A 15,653-nucleotide genomic window follows, 5' to 3' on the forward strand; every position below is an offset into this window, starting at 1 on the left:
GCCCTCTGTTGTCCGCTTCTATAATTACTTGGAAATAAGCAATAGCGAACTTAAGCGTTGCTGTCACGTCTGACTGAGCCTTTGTGTGCTCGCGTTGTCATCGTTAACGCGCGCGGTTTCGTTCGATTTTATCGCTCTGCCGCTACAAACATGTCACATTTATTGAGTGATCAAGAAATCTTAGAGGCACTGTGTAGCGGTTCACCTACTTTGTTTCTTCGTTTGTTGTCCTCGGTGTCGACGTACTGGCTGAAAAATGGGTTGTGGGCCTACTGTAAATGATGTAGCCGACAGATGCACATTTGCATTTCACAGTACCGGTACTTTACTTCCACTTTTCACAACCACACAGTTATGTGACCAGTGCAGTACTGTTTAACTTTCGACAAGCCTCATTGATAGGTTGCAGGTGAACATCCACATACTGCTACAATAGTTTACTGTTGAACATCTACGAGCAGTAATAGCTTAACAACACAGTTCACAGTCTTTCAAATAAGTCGTACGGACACTCATTTCTTTAACAAACGGCCTATTGGTGTTACGCTTTAATTCACTGTTAAGTTGATGCATTGTTGACGTTCTAACCAACACAGGTTCCTTGTTTGAAACTCGGCCGTGGACTGACTGTTTTGTGACCAAAAATCGGGTCCTTATATATCTTCACAATAATAGGGGCCGAAACTATTCATTGTTCGAAGTTAAATTTACAGAAATTACAATTAAAACTTAACTTATTAAATTAACTGATTAAATGGAGAATATGGTTCTTTTTAATAGTTTCTTCTACTGCAAGAGTTAGAGCGAATTATTTGTTTAAGTCATGAAATTAACAACTATAGTTTCACAATCAATACTTTTGACAAAACTGTTAATTATATTGGAATAAATTAAGAGCCGGCTTTGCAAACATGTTTTCGAATAGAGTCAAATAGATCCTTTAAGAATACTATTAGTTGTTCCTTCAAATATTTGTAATTAGTACAAGATTTATATTTGTTTAAACGTCAACAGTAGAATTGAAGTTATGAAACAATTACTGATTTTGCTCTATAACAAAAGATATTAACTAGGCATAGTCAAAATAAATTAGAAAATCAATTACATACATAAAACTAAGCACAAAATTAGATCTTCTGTTATATTCTTCGTCACAACTGGAAGAAGAATTGATTGATTCTGCATCAAAGGGAGAAAATCTGAGTGGGAACAGTCCGAAGAAGATTCAAATTCAGGTAAGCTACAAGCTGATGTAACTTCTTGTCGCTAGTACTGTTGCTTCAATTACTGGCACTGCAATTACAAATAAGTTTTATTTGTCTTCATCTCGTCTTTTTTTACAAGCGAAACCGATGACGAATATACTGCTGTTCAAAAAACTTCCAAGCGACAATGTTTTTCTGCTGTAACACAGTCTTCTGCACCACCACGGAAGAGGCAGCGGTCTTTGCAAACGAAATCAACAGATACTGATTTAGGTAGGAGATCCAAGGACCTACAGCCTCCATTGCCACAGTTTTCCGACATAACTGGAGTAACAGCTGCAGTTGCTGAAAGATCCACTCCACTTGGCGTGTTTTCTATGCAAAGTGTGTGATAAACTGAAGGCAGGCTCCAAACTAAAGCCACAGTGTTTGGCATTCATCGGTTGGAGTGAAGCTTCACGTTGGCAGGCTACTGGTCTGACAATAGTTTTATTTCAACCACTTTCCCAGGATCTATAATGAGCAGAAATAGGTTCAAGGTCATACTTTCAAATTTACATTTGAATGACAATTCTACCCACATTCCCAGAGGTCAAACACAGCATGATTCTATGCCTAAAATCAGACCTTTTCTCGCTTATCTATTACAAGAGTGTAAGAAATAATTTTATTCCTACGAAGACCTCACCATTGATGAAGGCATGTGTGGATTTCGTTGGCGAGTGGTCTTTCGTGTCTACATAAAAAATAAACCAGTCAAGTATGGAATAAAACTGTTTATTGTTTGTGATTCAAAGATTGGTTACATACTGGGATTCGAAGTATACTGTGGTAAAGGTTCGAAATACAATTCCATAATACCACTCTTTCAGAGGTTGCTTGCTCATTATTTGGGTACAGGTCACACTGTTTATATGGACACATTTTACAGTTCACCAGAAGTTTTTGATTTTTTTGTGACAAAATAAAACGAAAGCTGTAGGCACATGTATGGCTAATCGAAAGGAACCGGCAAAAGAAAATGTTGTTTTGAAGAAATTCAGAAGGAATCAGTCGGTGTCAATGAGGAGAAACCACCTGTTATGCCTTTTCTCTAAACAGAAAATGGCAACCTCTAACATTTCTGTTTGTACGAATGGTGGTGTGAAGATCAAGTCAAAACCGGATGCTATTCTTGATTATAATACGAACAAAGCAGGAGTTGATAGAAGTGATCAGATGAACTCCTATTATCCTTTCAAGTGGAAGCAAATGAAGTGGTGGAAAAAACTATTTTTTCACTTGTTCATAATGGCAGCAATGAATGCTTTTGCTTTGTATCGCGAGACTACAAACCCTAATGAGAAGAAAAATTGTCGTTTTTCCACTTTTTTTGTGCCACATTGGTGAAGGACTCTTCCAGAAAGACTCAACTGTGGCTCAAGAAACTGTCCCTAGTGCAACCATGAGCAATAGGCTTGTAGAACGACACTTCCCTAAGAAAATTCCTGCAACGGAGAAGAAGCACCAACCAACAAGGGTGTGCAAGGTTTGTTCGGAGCAGACTAAACAATCAACTGGCAAAGCAAGCAGGAAAGAAACAAGATGGTATTGCTCTGATGGTAACTCACCTCTCTGCATATCAGAATGCTTCAGACTTTACCACACAAGATCCAGTTACATGTGAATGTGGTGAAATCCACACCTTCCACTTTTCTTTTTTGAGTGAAAATTATACTTTTGTGTAACCATCATTGCATAGTTTGTAATGTGTCAGAGGACTGCAATGAAGGTCAAAAGTAAACCTTGAATCTTGGTCTTTTTTATTATGTATTGCCCTTTAAGATACATCAAGCACATACGTGCCTGTAATAATTTAAAGATTGGTATAAATAGCTGTTTTTCCGGGTCCAGCATTTTCTTAAGTGGCTGGACCTCAAGGTGTTAAAGCTGAATGGGAAATTAGTTAAAATGAGTGGAATTTGTTTATCCTTGCCTGGCTAATATTTCTGTTATCTTTGTTGGTTAGAAGCTTTTTGCGAGGGCATACCAGGAACGTCAAATGAAGTTAAAAATTCTGTTAGGAAGTTTGCACTTTAGTCTTGCTTCATCAGCACCTCAATGGACAATATCTCTTACTTCCCCACGGACAATATCTTTTGCTTCCCCGTTATCATATTCTGTATTTTCTGACTTGTACATAGAGCTAAGCCATTTATTATTGCAAAAGTTGTTCACACATCAAAGCATTCTTTTTGCTAAAATTGTGCACTCACACAACTATTCTTTGTTTAAGTAGTTCCTCCCTGTAAGCAGATAAACTTTTTCGATGAGTTTTTCCTCTGTCTTTACTATGTTGCGGAACTCATCAGTCAGACAATTTTGCAGGAGTATGCATCAATATGATGTTCCTATTGTCACAAAAGTTCCAGGACAAGTTTGTTGAATAACAGAAAATTGCACTTAACCAAGTAACTGTCTTATCTTTTATCGAAGTAGTGCCCTTGGCTATCTATACACATTTGCCAACGTTTTTAGGGGTCTTGGAAGCAAGCAGGGAAATTATCAACTTTAATGCTTGTAAACTCATTTGTCACAGCCTGTCAGATGTCTGTAATATGTTGATGAAGCTTTCTTTTCAGTTGTCTTTTGACTTGTGGAAACCAGAAAAAATCACAAGGCGAAAGGTCGGGCGAATATGGCGGATGTGGGATGGCAATAACAGAATGTCTGGGCAGACTCTCAGTAACAGATAAAGCAGTATGTGATATTGAACTGTCATGCAGTAAGAACCAGTCCTGAGAATGCAGCAAATCAGGTTGGCGACTTCGAATTGCTTGTTGCAAAAGTTTCAAGACATCGATGTAAAGATTTGGATTCACTGTTTGACCTGGAGGCACATGCTCATGGTGAAATAATCCTTTACTATCAAGGAATGCGATCAACGTTGTCTTTGCTGTTGAAGGTTGTTGTCTGACTTTTTTCTAGACTGGTTATTCAGGATTTCGCCATTCAGCACTTTGTCACTTCATGTGAGGTTCATAATGGTGGCACCAACTTTTATCCTTAGTAGTAACCTTTGACAGAAATGTGGGATCACGTCTGACACTACACAGTTGTTCAGCAAAAATTCTTCATCTTTCCTATTTCTGTTTGCTTGTTAGTGTGTGAGGGACAGTTTTGCATTAGGTTTCTGTTTCCCTAAATCTTTGTGTAAAATCTTGTGACACACATCACAATTTAAATTCACATCTTCTGATGTGGCACACACAGTTACATGACTGTCTTCTTTCAATAACTGCCTTAAATGTTTTACATTTGCATTAATATGTGCTGTAGACAGGCGACCAACTATGAAATCATCTTGCAGTAAATTTCTGCTTCACGAAATCTTTTGTAACACTCGAAAACGTAACTTCTTGAAAGTGCTCCGCCTGCATACGCTTGCTTAATCATTGTCCATGTTTCGCTAGGGGTTTTCCCGATCTTAACGCAGAACTTAATGTACACTCTTTGCTCACAATCAGCATCCATTGTGTCACTGTAACTAATACACCAAATAGTGAGTTTTCACGGAAACCTTGCCAAGGTTATTTCAAGGACGCACACACACCAGGTAACATAAAGACAATGTTTGTTCCTTTTTAGTATTGCAAACTCAGAAATAAAAATAACTGTCCTAGAACTTTTCTGACGATGGGAGTTAGTGCTGTTTCCAAGTTGTGTTCCAGAATATTCATAAAAGCTAGAGAACATTATAGAACACTCTCGAATTTTTCCCTTGAAAAATACATTTATGAGAAATGTTCTGGTGACCAACATGATGTGACTGCAAACACTCATTTCTCTACAGCCACAATAGCTACACTGTAACTATTATAGTGCATTGAGCGGAATGAGGTACAAATTCCATTTTGACCATCCACATTTAAATTTTCCCTGGTTTCTTCAAACACTGTAATGATTTCTTTCAAAGACCTAGGTGATATCTTGTCCCACCCTTGTTGAATAAGAGGTTATATACTGCCTCTAATCACCTAGTTGTTGACATGTCATTAGGCACTCGCATTCGTCCTCCTTAGTTAGTCTTATGGAAATATTCTGTAATTATGAAGTAGTTAACAGTTATTTAAACACTATGAGACAGATATGAAGTGGTTACTAACACAAATAATATGAGAGAGATATGAATCAGTTAAGTGGTGTTATGTATGGGTTAGCATCTGTGTCTCCCATGTAATACGTGAAATGAATTCTGATTACTAAATGGGCTAATATTTATCAAAATCATTTTTCATTTTAAAATACCTCCTGCAAGCTATATGAATCTGGTGGGAGCACGTGCCAGTTTGTGATGATAATAGTACACCCCTGTGAACTGCCCTGAAACTGAATCCCAAGGATGGTTTCCTTCAATTTTTCACAAGAGATAAATTGTATATGACCAGTCAGTCTACGACATGTATATAAAAGTGTACAGAGATAGGGGCTCCTCAGAAATGGGTGGTTTTTTTGGCCCCTCTGTAAACTGGTGAAAAAAAATCCCAAGTAGCTCCACCTATGGTCATTACCAGATATTTTTGAAAAGTATAGTATACTTCATATACTAACCTGGGATTCCTCTGTGTGACTTACGGCCACAAGAGTATACAGAATCTGAGCTACAGAGGAAGGCAAGTCATATTGATTTTGTGGAAGGAGATGGGGAGAAAAATTTTTTTCAAAAAATTCAAAACTATTGAAAATATTTGTTTATTAATCATTAGACATATTGATGCTATCAAATTAAATTACATACCTTCAATATATTTAACTTGGAGAATATAGTCAGTACATGATTTTTATGTATTATTTTGTATGTGATTTGTGTGTATTGTTTTGCTGCCAAGCCAATAATGTTCAGGTAAATGCCAGGCACCTAAATGTGATTTGCAGAGTATCTATGCAGCTGTAGTATTTTCTATATTAAATTTTTGATTTATACTGTTGGATAACAAAATTTCCCAATGCTGGCTCATGTTGCAAAACAATTAGGCGATTATCATTAAACACATTTAATTTGTATCTGTTGAGTGATGATGTTTGTGATAATGTACAAAATTTGGGTTTTCTGTTTGTATAATTGGGGTTTCTCTGCCTACTCTAAAGTTATAGAACTAGTCTGTTTCTTTATTTATTTCTTAGTTCTTTGGGACTTGAATATCAGTACTCTTGGCCAAGTTAAATGAAAGTCAACAACATTGTTTTCGTGTTAATAATTTTATCAAGTAGTTGATTAGTTGTTTTTCTTGATGGGTATCAAATACGATCTGGATTTTATGATTGGGCACAAAAGCTACACCGAAAGGCTCTGCCTTGAAGTTCACAGCATATTGGTGAAATGTGAGAAATAATACACCAAACTTATTATCAGACATCCACAATCGTTCTTAAGGTCCTCTAAAGCTCTTGTTATCAACCTGCATTCAGGCTGATGGTTAGTTTTTTTTATTGTCCTTGTGGTAGCCTCAAACAATATATGTTTCAGTATTCACACCTGGTTTACATGATTTTGTTATGCTGTTCGTTCTCTGGAAAGTAGGAAGTATTTAGTAACGCTATAAGCAAAAAGGGAAACTCAAAGTCCGTTACACGATGATTTGTTGTGATCACCATTGCACATTTGCATAAATTTCCAACAGCCCAATTACGCATAGTTTGTTGAGGTTATGTTGTGAAGCGATTTATGTGCAGTAATGTCTGTTGACTCCAAAGGAAGCACGCTTATGTACACTCCTGGAAATTGAAATAAGAACACCGTGAATTCATTGTCCCAGAAAGGGGACACTTTATTGACACATTCCTGGGGTCAGATACATCACATGATCACACTGACAGAACCACAGGCACATAGACACAGGCAACAGAGCATGCACAATGTCGGCACTAGTACAGTGTATATCCACCTTTCGCAGCAATGCAGGCTGCTATTCTCCCATGGAGACGATCGTAGAGATGCTGGATGTAGTTCTGTGGAACGGCTTGCCATGCCATTTCCACCTGGCGCCTCAGTTGGACCAGCGTTCGTGCTGGACGTGCAGACCGCGTGAGACGACGCTTCATCCAGTCCCAAACATGCTCAATGGGGGACAGATCCGGAGATCTTGCTGGCCAGGGTAGTTGACTTACACCTTCTAGAGCACGTTGGGTGGCACGGGATACATGCGGACGTGCATTGTCCTGTTGGAACAGCAAGTTCCCTTGCCGGTCTAGGAATGGTAGAACGATGAGTTCGATGACGGTTTGGATGTACCGTGCACTATTCAGTGTCCCCTCGACGATCACCAGTGGTGTACGGCCAGTGTAGGAGATCGCTCCCCACACCATGATGCCGGGTGTTGGCCCTGTGTGCCTCGGTCGTATGCAGTCCTGATTGTGGCGCTCACCTGCACGGCGCCAAACACGCATACGACCATCATTGGCACCAAGGCAGAAGCGACTCTCATCGCTGACGACGACACGTCTCCATTCGTCCCTCCATTCACGCCTGTCGCGACACCACTGGAGGCGGGCTGCACGATGTTGGGGCGTGAGCGGAAGACGGCCTAACGGTGTGCGGGACCGTAGCCCAGCTTCATGGAGACGGTTGCGAATGGTCCTCGCCGATACCCCAGGAGCAACAGTGTCCCTAATTTGCTGGGAAGTGGCGGTGCGGTCCCCTACGGCACTGCGTAGGATCCTACGGTCTTGGCGTGCATCCGTGCGTCGCTGCGGTCCGGTCCCAGGTCGACGGGCGCGTGCACCTTCCGCCGACCACTGGCGACAACATCGATGTACTGTGGAGACCTCACGCCCCACGTGTTGAGCAATTCGGCGGTACGTCCACACGGCCTCCCGCATGCCCACTATACGCCCTCGCTCAAAGTCCGTCAACTGCACATACGGTTCACGTCCACGCTGTCGCGGCATGCTACCAGTGTTAAAGACTGCGATGGAGCTCCGTATGCCACGGCAAACTGGCTGACACTGACGGCGGCGGTGCACAAATGCTGCGCAGCTAGCGCCATTCGACGGCCAACACCGCGGTTCCTGGTGTGTCCGCTGTGCCGTGCGTGTGATCATTGCTTGTACAGCCCTCTCGCAGTGTCCGGAGCAAGTATGGTGAGTCTGACACACCGGTGTCAATGTGTTCTTTTTTCCATTTGCAGGAGTGTATATGGATGCTTACAGATAAAGAAAAAATTCGTATGGAACGCCATTTCTGAAGATTATTTTAAGAAAAATTTTTGATGTGTTGTTCTGATCGTGAAGTATTAGATAAAAAGTCGCCGATCATATAACTATAAGTTTCGTTGTAGGGAAACGGGAACGAATAAGCCAGAAACTTATGAAAAGTATATATGAAAACTGTGGACGAATATTCATACTATGGTGACTTAAAAGCACAAACCAGCAGCCCGACATTTCAACAAGAGAACCGATTGGGTATGTGTAATAAAAATAGCTCCGCAACAACCTACTACAAATAGAGATGAAGCACACTCGTGGCAAAAAATACAAAATTGAAAAACACAACCTCTGTTCTGCTGGATTCTGGAAGCTATGAAATTCCCAAATATGTCGAGTCCCAGTATGTTAACCTAAATATCTTTCACGATTAAAGCTGTGTAAAAAATAAAATATAATTACTTACCGAAAGCTAATTAACCTTGACGGTTAGAAACCTGCCTTAAGTATTTATCTGTTTCAGGAATAATAACTGAACTGCTTTGTTCTGAAATGCGGAGTAAATATATACATATAAATACATCAGTCGCCGGTTACTAGCAAACGAAATTTTTCAGCCTCTTCGCTGCACAGTTTCCCCAAGCAATAAATATAAAATCTTATTGCGATCTTCTGAAATTTGCAAACAAAACGTTATCATCACGTAGTATTTCGTGTACATCTGTTACTTAAAAACTTTTTTACCCATCGCCGCTTTGGCATTTTCTTTTTCTTTCGCCTTTTCATCACAATAAACGCAACTCTACCTCCCATGCAAAGAAGGAGATTCACAGCAGACTGTCGCGCAATGAGGCAACGTGTGGACAAGAGAACGCCCATGCGTAAATGCGTTCTTTCACAAATTTATGTGAATGCCTTTTTATTTATTCCTGTGCGTCTGCAACTGCGCACGACGAAAGAGACATAGTGTGTACTCACCTTTATGACTACTATTATTTTTAGTACCTACACAAGTAATAAATAAAACTAATTCCCGTAGACATTACGCAAAAAATAATTAAGGAGTACAGTGAACAAATGGTTCATTGTTCCTCAGTACACTAGTTAGAAGGCTATGTAATAGACTGGGGCATAACTGGACTAAAAATGTCGTAACGCATGTATTCAAAAACATAAATGTATCACATAAAACGTAACGATTTTCAACGGAACAAAAACAGAAAAGAAAGATACAATAAACGAAAACACTACCTGCCTCGAAATCTGAAGGTGAAAGCAGTTGTTAGATGGTGAGAACAGTATCTTCCAAAGTTCAGTGATAGTACTCACTAGTAATACTCAATTTACACAGACTGCAAACCTCACTCGTACAGCAACACTGAATTTCCCTGAATAGTGATCTAAGTATTATCGTTGGTTCACTGTCCCCGTGGTTCATTGTTTCACTTTTTTCCCTAAAGCTTAATTAATTACTCTACCTACTCATGTAATCTTCAATACCAGTATGTATGTTTCATGGTCCAGTCTTTCTGCTGAAATAATAGCAAAATGATATTGTTTAGGCATAGTTTGTGAACAGTTGTCTAGCTTTGAGGTGCATTCATTACTCTGTAGTCAGTCTGCAGACAGTGTAATGAACTTTTTGTAAAACATTACGGAGAATGCACCTAATAACTTTTGTTTATTTGAAAAGCGGTGGCTTTACTAGGTAGCCAATGGCAAAACTCTCGAAGCTCCTGATTCGGTGATGGTGCCTGAGTGAATGTGTCGTGATTGAGCGTTTCCAAAATCACCTACTGCGTAGCAAATGCCAGAATGGCTCGTTTGGAGACTTTACTCTGTGGTCGGTAAAGAGTAAAGTTGAAACTTCCAGCACGGGACAGGACCATGTAGAGGAACCACAGTTTAAGCTTAAAAGAATAATCGACCACGCACTGGTTAGATAATAACCAGTAGAGCAGTTCATAATGGGATGGACCCTCCATGGTATACACACTCTGAAAAGAAACAGCTAAAGAAACAGAAATCACTGCATAATGCGTGTTAAACAAAGTGTAGGACTACAGACGAGAGATGCTGAATGAAAGGCGGTTGATTGTTAAGTGATCTTCCACAAAATCCAAACAAATTCTGGTCGCATGTAAAGGCTTTTAGTAACACCAAAGTTAGTGTCCAATCCCTGGCGAACGAGACAGGAACTGAAATGAAGGTAGCAAAGCAAAAGCTGAAATGCTTAACTCCGTTTTCAAATGTTCCTTTACAAACCTAAGAGAATTACCCTAATCTAACCCTTATACCACTGAAAAGATGAGTGAAATAAGTATTAGTGTCAGCGGTGCTTAGAAACAGCTAAAATCGTTGAAACTGGACAAAGCTACAGGACCACATGCGATCCCCGTCAAATTCTATACTGAATTTGTGGCTGAGTTGGCTTCCCTTCTAATTGTAATCTGTCGTAAAAAAAGGCACAGGTCACTCCCATCTACAAGAAAGATAGTAGAAGTGATCCAAAAAAAACTACTGTCCAACAACCTTGACATCGACTTGTCGTAGAATATTATAACATAATCTGAACTCAAACACAATGTGAAAACTTTGGTTCAAGGCAGCCGGGTGTCTCGATTTCCGAAAAGCATATGTCTCAGTACCACATCTAAGCTTATTGTCAAAAGTACGATCATATGGGGTATCAAATTAAATTTGTGACTGGACTGAGGACATTTTGGTAGGGGGAACGCACCAGGTTATCTTGGATGGAGAGTCATTGTCAGATGTATAACTTCAGATGTGTCCCAGGGTACTGTGTTGGGACCCTTGCTGTTCATGTTGAATCTTAATGGCCTTGCAGACAATATTAATAGTAAAATCAGATTTTTGTAGATATCTGAAATGAAATAGTGTCTGAAAGAAGCTTCGTAAATATTCAGTCTTATCTTGTTAAGATTTCAAAGTGGTGGAGAGACTGACAACTTGCTTTAAATGTTCAAAGATGTAAAACTGTGCACTTAAGAAACCGAAAACACATAGTATCCTCTGACTATAGTATCAGTGAGTGACTGCCGGAACCGGCCGACTCATACAGATATCTGGGTGTAACACTTTGTTGGGATATGAAATGGAATGATTATATTGTCCCAGTCGTGGATAAACCAGTTGGTAGACTTCGGTTTATTGGTAGAATACTGGGGAAGTGAAATCAGTCTACAAAGGAGATAGTTTACGAATTACTCATATGACAAGTTCTAGAATATTGCTCAAGTGTGTGGGACCAGTAGTTTTAACGATTTAGAATAAAAAAATTAAATCTTTCTTCACCAGTTAAATCGACGCAGTTCTCAAGCACTTCATCACAAAATACGTCGCAGCATTTCTCCTACTTCAGGTGTCTGTTACTGTAATACTTTGGATGTCACAAAGAAATGGCTGTTTCTCGATCGCCGTACATAACACATTTCGTGTTAAATATAATAACAAAATCACTAATGAACTTGTAGAAAATGAGGAGTAGAACGAAATATGTGAACCGAACATGGCACGACATGCTCTTTGACAATGCAACGCTCGGTTGCTTCTATAGAACATGCATTCACTATCGTTTAAAGCACTTATAGAATCTGCACCATCTACTGCCGTTGCGCAATTCGAGCGATGTTAATGTACGCGTGAAAACACGACAAATGGCGCAGCCTTCCAGCCATATCGCAGCATCACTGTTCGTTTCAGGATTCCATTATGCACGTACAACATAGGGCGGAAGACGAGCCGTTGACAGCTGGCAGCAGAGGCTACGTGACTGTAAACAATAATCGTCTATGGAACTGCGGCAAAACGGAGATGTTGCCAGAAAGACGCATACAAAATCTAGTTAGGCAATTGGTGTGGTAGACCCGTGGAGCAGCCACTCCACGCCCGCTTACTGAAGCCTAGTTTACACGACGACACTAGGTTGCAGGCAACTGCACTACTGGCCACTGCACATGCGCGCCGCGCGTTTGCGCAACTCGTCTGTGAAACTAAACAGTTTCCCGCGTGTTCGAACTTTGGCGGCACTAGTTGCATGAGTTTTGATGTTAAGTGTGTTATGAGTGTAGACAAACTGAAATATGAAGTGGGGAACGGAGAATAACGTTCGCTTTTGGATAACTATGCTTTGCGTAGGTGTTTGTGGGATATCAGTGGTTCTGATTACAAAAATAAGCAACATATTGCTGCTCCTGAGACAGTCACGTGCGATCAGAACATTGATAGTTTGACAATATCTGAGCTGCAGTGCAAAATTTATTGAATTAGGTTAGGTTAACACATATACAACTGCTTTAAGAAAAATACAAATCAAGAAGCTACATTCCTTATTCAATATTCATCTATTTAAAACGTCGCAGCAGTGCTGCCCATTCACATATGTTTGAATTTTGAAATATTGCCACTACACTTCTATCTACAAGAGAGTAGTTTGCAAACCATTCTCTTCTTAATGCGGCCTGCTTCGAATAATTACTGCAAAAAAATGGTTCAAATGGCTCTGCGCACTATGGGACTTAACATCGGTGGTCATCAGTCCCCTAGAACTTAGAACTACTTAAACCTAACTAACCTAAGGGCATCACACACATCCATGCCCGAGGCAGGATTCGAACCTGCGACCGTAGCGGTCACGCGGTTCCGGACTGAAGCGCCCAGAACCGCACGGCCACACCGGCCGGCGATTACTGCAGTTAATGTTAATAATCATTACTGTTAATAGTTATTGGTGTTAATGAAAAGCCGGCCGCGGTGGTCTAGCGGTTCTGGCGCTGCAGTCCGGAACCGCGGGACTGCTACGGTCGCAGGTTCGAATCCTGCCTCGGGCATGGGTGTGTGTGATGTCCTTAGGTTTGTTAGGTTTAAGTAGTTCTAAGTTCTAGGGGACTTATGACCTAAGATGTTGAGTCCCATAGTGCTCAGAGCCATTTGAACCATTTTTTGTTAATGAAAAAGATTCATCACCAACTAAAACCGCATCTTATAACATGCCGAGTGTTCTCGATTGAAATGCATGCAATGTGATATGTAATTTCAGTTCTGGCGACAGTGCTTCATGCATTACAATATCTTTATTCCTTATCGTATAATTAACTCTATTTAGAAGAACCGTTAACAGTTCTAGTGACTTTCTAAGATAATTAAAAGAACTTCTTGGGCCTTCCATTACAAATTATTTCAGCAAGGATGCTGAGCAACCGAGCTGACGTCTTTTCTTCACCCAGTCAGGAATCGAACCACGTTTCTTTTTTTTTATTATGAAGCGGTTCCACGCAACAAGCTTTAAACCCATCACAACTCGTGCAGCGTGCAGCTGCCAAAACTTTGATTTCAGACCTGACTCAGAAACCACAAAATGACTAAACTGAAGTGTATACTGGTTTCGTTATGTCTTCTGTCAAATATGAAAACATTTGTTTGCAACTCCTCCTACACAACGAGTGGCGCAACCCAATGTCGTCGTGTAAACTAGGCTTAAAGCGAGCTATATGTGGCCCATTTCACAGATGCGTGTAATCGCTGCTCCATTATTATTTGCTTGCTCGTTACTAAAGTTAAAAATTGTCCAGAGTTGTAAGACGTTGAACTGGAGTGGAGTATAAGTATGTAACAAAAGTAAACCGTATGGGTGGAGATATGCTGTGACTCCTGAAAAGACTTACCTTCAAAAGCATGAATAACCAGCTTCTGCAGCGCGGACCACTACGAGACTTGCAGGAAGACAGTAGTGAGGTTCTGGAAGGTACCGATGGAGATGTGGAACCATGCCGACTCCAGTGTCGTGGTGAGCTGCGTTTCTCGGTTGAGGATCTATGGCACATACAGCCCCATCGAAGAGGTCTCGCCGGCCGATGTGGCCGAGCGGTTCTAGGCACTTCAGGCTCAGAGCCTTTTTTTTTTTTTAAGAGGTCTCATAGATTTTCAATTGAGTTTAAATTTGGGGAGTTTGGTGGCCACGGCAGTACGGCGAACTAACCATTGTGCTCTCCGAAGAACGCACGTACACTGTGAACTGTATAACATGTTGCATTGTCCTGCTCGCTGGTACACGCCATCGTACTGAGGACAAACAAAATGCATGTTGGGGTGGACACGGTCCCCAGGGATATATGCATACTTGTATTGATCCATTGTGCCTTCCACGATGATGGAAAGGCCAGGAAACATTACCCAGACCATAATGCTGCATTCTCCGGTCTGGACTCCGACGATTGTTGCAGAGTGTTTGATTTCTGACGTTTCACGCCTTAAACGCTAACAGCCACGTGTCCTACTGAACTTGAAACATGATCCATCGGAAAAGGCCACCTATCGCTACTCAGTCGTCGTCCAGCTGAGGTACTGGCGTGCAAATTCCAGCCTTCGTCACGGATAAATATCAGTCAACATGGTCACGTGAACCAGGCGCCTGCTGCAGAGGCCCATACGCAATAATGTTCGCTAAATGGTCGTTGAGGAGACACTTTTGGTAGGCCTTCTGTTTATCTGGGCTGTCAGCTGTTCAGTACGCGCACGTCTATTCGCCTGTACACATCTCCGTAGTCGTTGTTCAGTCCTGTCATCTAAGGCTCGCGGTGCATTACATCTGCCTCGGCACCAGTTAGAGAGCGCCATTTTGCCACGCACGACGTACTTTAACCACGTCGGCATAACAGTTTACGACTTAGCTGCTTGGGAAATGCTTCCATTCTAGGCCCGAAAGCCAGTGATCATGACTTTTGGACGTCAGATAAATTGCTCAGTTTCCGCATTACAACAACTGGACTGTTTTTACGCCCTTACGTACGTTAGATACCCTCCACTGCTACATCTGCATGATTACTCTGCAATTCACATTTAAGTGCTTGGCAGAGGGTTCATCGAACCACAATCATACTATCTCTCTACCATTCCACTCCCGAACAGCGCGCGGGAAAAACGAACACCTAAACCTTTCTGTTCGAGCTCTGATTTCTCTTATTTTATTTTGAAGATCATTCCTACCTATGTAGGTTGGGCTCAACAAAATATTTTCGCATTCGGAAGAGAAAGTTGGTGACTGAAATTTCGTAAATAGATCTCGCCGCGACGAAAAACGTCTTTGCTTTAATGACTTCCATCCCAACTCGCGTATCATATCTGCCACACTCTCTCACCTATTACGTGATAATACAAAACGCGCTACCCTTTTTTGCACCCTAGTGCTGCCACCTGCTGCCTTGAGTGGTTATTCAAAAATGGTTCAAATGGCTCTGAGCACTA

The sequence above is a fragment of the Schistocerca cancellata genome, chromosome 1 (genome assembly GCF_023864275.1).
Source record: "Schistocerca cancellata isolate TAMUIC-IGC-003103 chromosome 1, iqSchCanc2.1, whole genome shotgun sequence".
Taxonomy (NCBI): Eukaryota; Metazoa; Arthropoda; class Insecta; order Orthoptera; family Acrididae; genus Schistocerca; species Schistocerca cancellata.